Genomic DNA, 7,083 nt, shown 5'->3' on the forward strand with positions numbered 1-7,083 from the left:
GACAGCTAGACACTCCTGCTCAGTGATGGTGTAGTTCTTCTCGGCGTTGGTCAGTACGCGGCTTGCATACGCGACGACCCTCTCACGTGATGACTGATCTCGCTGCAGTAGAATAGCCCCGATGCCGTGACCACTAGCGTCAGTATGCAAGAGTGTGGGTGCAGTTTCATCAAAATGGCGCAGTACTGGTTCGGACGTGAGGGCGTTTTTCAGATGGCTAAACGCCGTTTCAGATTCGGGAGACCAGTCAAAGGGAACACCAGACCCGAGTAATTTGTGCAAAGGTGCCGCTATTGAGGCGAAGTCTCGTATGAATCGGCGAAAGTAGGAAGCGAGGCCAAGGAAACTGCGTAAATCTTTGCTCCTTTCGGGACGAGGGAAGTGAAGAACCGCCGAAACCTTATCGGGATCAGGACGAATGCCGTCCTTACTCACAATGTGGCCTAAGACCTTAATTGCCTTGCTTGCAAAATGGCACTTTTTCGTGTTCAGCTGAAAGCCAGCATTAGCAAGACACGTCAGCACTTCCTCCAAACGTTGTAGGTGTTGAGAGAAGGTTGACGAGAAAACAACAATATCGTCCAAATAGCACAGGCAAGTCTTCCACTTCAGACCACGCAGAACGGTGTCAATCATGCGTTCGAATGTTGCGGGAGCATTGCACAGGCCGAAGGGCATTACATTGAACTCGTAAAGACCATCTGGTGTCGAAAACGCCGTTTTTTCTTTATCTTCCTCATGCATCGGTATCTGCCAGTATCCCGAACGTAGATCGAGACTCGAGAAGTACTCGGCCCCCTGTAGCGAATCCAAGGCGTCGTCTATACGTGGCATAGGGTATACATCCTTGCGCGTGATCTTGTTTAGCGCCCGGTAATCTACGCAGAACCGCACAGAACCGTCTTTTTTTCGAACTAGGACGACGGGAGATGACCAAGGACTAGCTGAGGGGCGTATTATCTTCCGTCGCAACATGTCGTCAACGTTTTCTTCGATGACCTTCCGTTCGGCGAGAGATACGCGGTATGGTCGACGACGAATGATGGATCTACCATCAGTCTCGATCCGGTGCGTGGTGACGCATGTCTGTCCTAATACAGGGGAATGCGAATCAAACGAAGCTTGATGCTTGGTCAGCAAGGCGATCAACTGTTGTGACTGCGAAGGGGTCAGGTCGGAGCTGATGGCAGCTTCGAGAGTGGAGATTGAAACGGAACGTCCAACAGAGTGATTTTCAGGGGTAACCGCTTGAAGAGGAACAACAGAGAGAGGCTCTGATATAGCGACGCAAGCCAACGTTATGCCCTTAGGAATCAGAATTCCTTCGGATGTCGGGTTTGTTGCGCAAACAAATGCGGAGCCATCGTCGAAACGGACCAGCCCTGATGCAAACGCGATCCCTCTGGTGAGACAGCGTGCAGATGGTTGTACGAACACGTCACCATGGTCAATGGCATCAGACGTGATGGCGACAATTCGTTGACTGCGTGGCGGTAGCTCGGTGTCTTCTGCAGCAAGAAAGCGAAGTGGTGTGTCATCTGCGTGAAGCGAATAGGTGGTATCAGTCATGTGGAGAACGCGTTGCCGGCAGCAGATGGTAGCGGACGCCGTTGACAGAAAATCCCATCCTAATATGAGCTGCTGTGCACACGAACTAAGCACTGCGAATTGTACATAATGCAGAAAACCATCAATATAGACACGAACAGTGCACATGGCGGAAGGTCGAATGGCGTCTCCTTGAGCAGCTAGCAGCGTCGGTCCATCGTAGGGAGTAGTAACTTTGCGGAGACGCGAACACAAATCACGGTGAATAACAGACAAACTTGCACCAGTGTCTATCAATGCTTCCACTTCTATGCCTTCTACCAAAACAGAGACCATATTATGGGGACGCACTGGAGGAATTTCTCTCATTTCGCTAGATGCAGCTTTTCCTCCAAAAGCTGCATAATTTAGTTTTCCGGGCGACGGTCGGCGAAGTGAGAAGCTGGTCGAAGTGGTGACGTAGAGCGACGAAGGGGTGACGGCGAGCGGCGCCTGGCAGGACGGTAGCTCGGAGCCGTCTCGGAAGTTGCAGGTGGAGAGGGAGAGCGGCCAGGATACGTAGCATAAGGACGGCGCTGGAAAGTGGACCCAGTGGAAAAGTCGTCCCGTTCGTAAGTGTCAAACCCGCGGCGTTCGTCTTGCTGACGCTTTCGACAGAAACGTGCGATGTGTCCACGATATCCGCAGTAATAGCAGGTAGGTCGCGTCGGTCGCCACGGTGGATAGTAGGGCTGGTTATGTATGCTGGGAGATATTGAAGCCACGTGGGCTGGCGTCGGCTTCGGTGGAATCGATGGAACGACGGCTGGGGTAACTGCGGCGACTTGCGCGTATGTTGGTTGTGGCCTAGGGACGAGAGGGTCTGTATACGCAGCACCAGTCATAGCCGCCAACTCCTCCTTAACGACGTCACGCAAATTGGTACTGGAGGCGGGAGAAGGAACCGCGCCTGTTGAAAAGCCGAGCGACTGCAGTTCTTCTCGTATGATGGCGCGGATCATCGCGCGCAACGAGGGATCGGCAGTCGGGTTGTTATGAGGGCATTTATCAGACACTTCTTTATCATCGGTACATTATCATCATCACATGGTGTTCTTTATCATCTTCGCTTGTGGGGACACATCTTGAGATTGTTCTGTGCCTTGGATGTGATCGGTTCGCCGAGTCGCGAAGGCCCATTAAAAGGCGTGTCAGCTGCTACGTCACAAGATATATATATATATATATATATATATATATAAGGAGATGATTTTTAAGGCCTCGTTTATCTTTGTTAGACAAAATATTAATGAGAACTGACAGGCAATAACGCCAAGGAAAGTATAGGGGGTGTTATCTGTAGTATTTAGAATATAAATGTGAAGAAAGTAAAGTGGACGAAAAGATGACTTGCCGCCGGCAGGGACCGAACCTGCGACCTTCGAATAACGCGTCCGACGCTCTACCACTGAGCTACGGCGGCGGTCATCCACTTTGTGGGGCATATATGCTGATTTAAACGTAGGAGTGTTAGTCAGCGCCTCACAACTTGAAGGTTCGCAACTCAGAAGAGGTGGTGACACTGTTGGCTGAGCGCATTTCTTAGTCGGGCTATGTAAGGCATCCGGCCTTGTCCGCGCGCCTCTCCGCTCTCACTTCCTCTCCCATAGCAACAGCTGCGGGCGCGTGCGCTTATCCTCGGCCCTAGCAACCGGAGCAGGTGGTGCTAAAGTCCCTGAAACTTCGTAAAGTAGCGACATACGTGCATAAAAGCGCGCCTCCTCTCTTTTCTCCCTCCTCTGCCCTCTCCGAGGCTGACGCCGCGTCGGCATTGGCCAACTGCCCTCATGTGGGACCGCTCGGAGCGCTCGTTTGTTTACAGTCGCTCGCGACTGCCATCTTCGCTCTCGAAGCGCACGCTCGCTGGTTCTCAGTGCATGTGTTTTATGGATACGCACTTTCCATTCCGCGTGCGTTGTGCTCTGAGATACCTTGCACACAAGACCGACGTCACGGTTGGTTGCCATGGGCTTCTGCTGCGCTTTCGGATGCCAAAAGAAATCAAGTGAAGGCAAAAAGCTTTTCATGATACCGTCCGCGAAGCGCAACGAGTTGCGAAGGAAGGCTTGGTTACACCGAATCGGAAGATAAAACTTTCGGCGGACGTTTTCCACGCGACTACTTGAAGTAAGTTGCTATCCTCTCACTATAAGAACTCGTCGAGGTTCGCGCAAATCGCTGCGTGCTATTGGCCTCGAGGAGTTACGGAGTCGCCCTCTATCGGACGCGCCTCGATTGCGTGCTAGGCAGGATACTGCCGGCGCGCTCCCCATAGGTTTTGCTGTCGGCGCTCTACAAAAACACCTCGCGGAAGCCCTCCAGGGCATTTCTGTAAGTACTTTCGAAATGAACTGTGTTCTTTACTGTCAAGATAATCATTTTCGACGAACTGAAAGCGCAAGATAGTCTACAGTCGCTGTCTCTTTGCAGAAAACCGAGCACCCGCTTCACGCTGTCACCGCGTTCGAGACCCTTGAACCGGCTTCTTGCGTGAAGGTAGTCATTCGCTGAGTGCAAACTATGTGAAATATCTCGTTAGAGTAGACTGCCTGTATAACCAAACGGAGCATAACAGAAAGAAGCCTCAAGCCAGCGATCGCACGGGTTCGCGACGACTGACGGTGCCTCTGCATGTATGAGCGTCTGCAACTGATGGTTTCGCTTTTGCTACGAGCGCGTTTTGGCACCGCGCTGTGAACTTTAGGCAGCAAAATATGAGAATTTCTGAGTAAACAAACAACTACTGTTGCGCGGACGCTATCAGAGCAGTTCAAAAACAATTTCCTTGCAACTGTGGCTTCGGTGCGCATGGCAACTTCGTGGTCTGCCGTCCCGACGATTCAGTGTTTTTTTTTCTTTTTCGGTCTAAATTCGGGTACGTTTCAATGTCATTTGACAAGTTGTCTCGCACTGCGTATTGATCGGTCTTCTCAGCGGGCAAATGCCGCTGCTTCTGTTTCTTTATTCAGCGCATTCGTTTCGTTTGGTGCTCACACAAAACGTGAGCAAATGCGACGCCTTTTTTTAATGCTCCTTAATTATCGTTCCGTTTGCATTCCAGTGAACTTGCCGCTCACTGTGATCAACAAATTCATAGACCAAAGCTTCACCACTTCGAGATTGCTGGTGGAAGGAGAACCAGTCTACGAGACCGACCATGTAGTAGCACGCGACTCTTAGGAAAAAAAAGAAAATACAGTCACGTTTGCCGGACTTGTTCTGCAAACGTCGGCTGTGAACTAGGACCCACATGAACTTGAAATAGCGGTGAATAAAATAGAAGGTATTGCAGCAACCAGCAGCCGCAAAACAGGATAGTAATTATTTGGCGTGTACCACAGCAATTTTGGCAGCAGTGTCGTGTCTAACGCCAACAAGGTGGCATCTTTCCCACGTAAATAAATGAGGCTCCAAGAAAATACATGGGGTTGGCCGGTGGGCCGATCATCGGTGGGCCGATCACGGAGGCAATGCAAAATATATGTAGCTTATGAAGCAATGCATGCCTCATCAAATGGGAAGGTTGCCCGTCGGCGGCGTCAACACGAGTGATGCAAAAAATAATCGTCACGTGATGGTGTCACCATATGACGTCATCATGACGTCACAGATCGCCAAAATATGTAGCGTCATTATGACGTCATATAATGTGACGTCACATGATGACGTATTCACACGTCATGGTCGCTTTGCATTGCCTCCGTGATCGGTCACGGACGCCGTGCAAAACCGCGTTAGGTGCACAACGCTTTTGGAGGGGGGCGCGGGAGAATCAGTACATCGACTGACAAGAAGATGGCTTTCGCCTTCTAATCATCTTTAACGAATGCATAAGGGACCCTGTGCGTTTTTAAATTCAACGTATCTAAACAATGACTTGCGCATCTGCAGCCGATCTTGTGGACGCTGAGCACGGGGCCGACGATCAAGAGGTCGCATTGGAGGGCTCTGAGATGGCATCGCACGTGGTAAAAGGTAGCGCTTTTACCGTCCTGTGGCAGATAAGCATCATTTGCCGGCGGGAAGCGCGCGTGAGCCATCGTCTCAGTGCGCGCTGTCTGCTACTCACCGAACATCGCAGGCCCGACGCAGTAACAAAAGTCTTCGTCGCGGAAGTGCTTGTTGCACACAAGACTCGTAGCGGATGGCTACTTGCTGGTTCTTACCTTTACAACCCATGCTTCACGGTGTTTCTTGTCCCGCGGTTACCAGTGTGCAGGCTGACACTGGGCTCCTTTGCGTAAGCGCGGCACTGCGGCACCGAGCGCTAGAGCCCCATGTTCGTCGCCTTTGGAGGCAGCCACTCTATTACAATGGTTTCAATTGAGTAGAAAATGAGAGAAAACTTCCGAATTTGAACAGACCGCAGTGCATGTGGGACTTGAAACTCGTTTTCAAAGCACGCGGCAGTGCGCCAGAAGCAGCCGACGCGACCGCTGAGACCACGTGATCCTGCCAAGCACGTCACGCCGACGGTGGCGCCGGCGTTTCCAGTGGTGGGCCTCGAGGCCAATAACGCCGTAGACACGTCTCAGTTAAAGGGGCCCTGCAACACCTTTCTTAGTTATATTGGAATAGTCTCATTATTGACGTATGACTCTTCACGAGTCATATGCCGCAAAAATTTTTCGAATCCGTCAAGTCTAAGTGGTGTTATCAAATTATAGAGATCACGTTCCGCAGCTTTCTCCCTCAACTCAACGCCGCGAGCGCGCGGAAAGCTAGGCAGCGAATCGAGGGAGGCAGCGCAGAGGAGCGAGGCTCCGCCCAAGAGCGCCGACGGAGTTTTTTTCTTCATTTTTTTCTCTCTGACGTCTGGGCGCAACCACGTGGTCTGTGCCGCCACTTCCGGTCGGCTTGCGTCGTTCTCGTCGAGCGGAGCCGATCGCAATGTGTATCGCGCGTGCTTGAAAACTGCGCGTCGGTTTGGTAATGTTGGGTGTGCACCTCGAACGCCGTAGTGTTTTCATCGCTCTGCCAACCATGGAAGCAAACCTGCGCGCTCGTTTGGAACGAATGACAACTGAGATCGGTTTCGGCCCATACTCCGATACACCGCCTCGTAAGACGGCACTGGCAGACGACCCCGAAGTGCCGCCATTACCGGACGCCAGCATTGTTATCGGAGACACGCTGCGCCCGTGCCTCGGTCGGTCGTGAGAACGTGCCGACGATGCAGTTCTCAGCTGACGAGGCAACACTCGAACGGCTGCCACTCTCAACGGCAACCGGCGATGGTCAAAAGCACGGAAATATTCACGTTTTCGGCACTTCGCATGGCGAAGAAAACGGAACCACGCAACTACGAGCAGACGAGCTGTCGGTGAGACCGGAAGTGCTAATATTAATGTTTGTTTGGTGTTTTTAACGCGATAACAGAATATAAACATACATATTATCTACTTATTGAACTCAAAATTAACAACGAAAGTAATAATGAGGTTGTTATCGTGATTATAACATCAGCCAATGGTGGAACTGCCGACAATCGCGTCA

General features: G+C 51.4%; 1 non-coding gene across 1 annotated transcript; it reads right to left on the bottom strand.

Moving 5' to 3' along the window:
- Nucleotides 1-2,938: 2,938 nt before the first annotated feature.
- On the bottom strand, nucleotides 2,939-3,010 carry Trnat-cgu (transfer RNA threonine (anticodon CGU)). Its single transcript has one exon. It is a non-coding gene; the product is annotated as a tRNA-Thr (tRNA).
- Nucleotides 3,011-7,083: the final 4,073 nt, after the last annotated feature.

Source organism: Rhipicephalus sanguineus, chromosome 9 (assembly GCF_013339695.2).
Source record: "Rhipicephalus sanguineus isolate Rsan-2018 chromosome 9, BIME_Rsan_1.4, whole genome shotgun sequence".
NCBI lineage: Eukaryota > Metazoa > Arthropoda > Arachnida > Ixodida > Ixodidae > Rhipicephalus > Rhipicephalus sanguineus.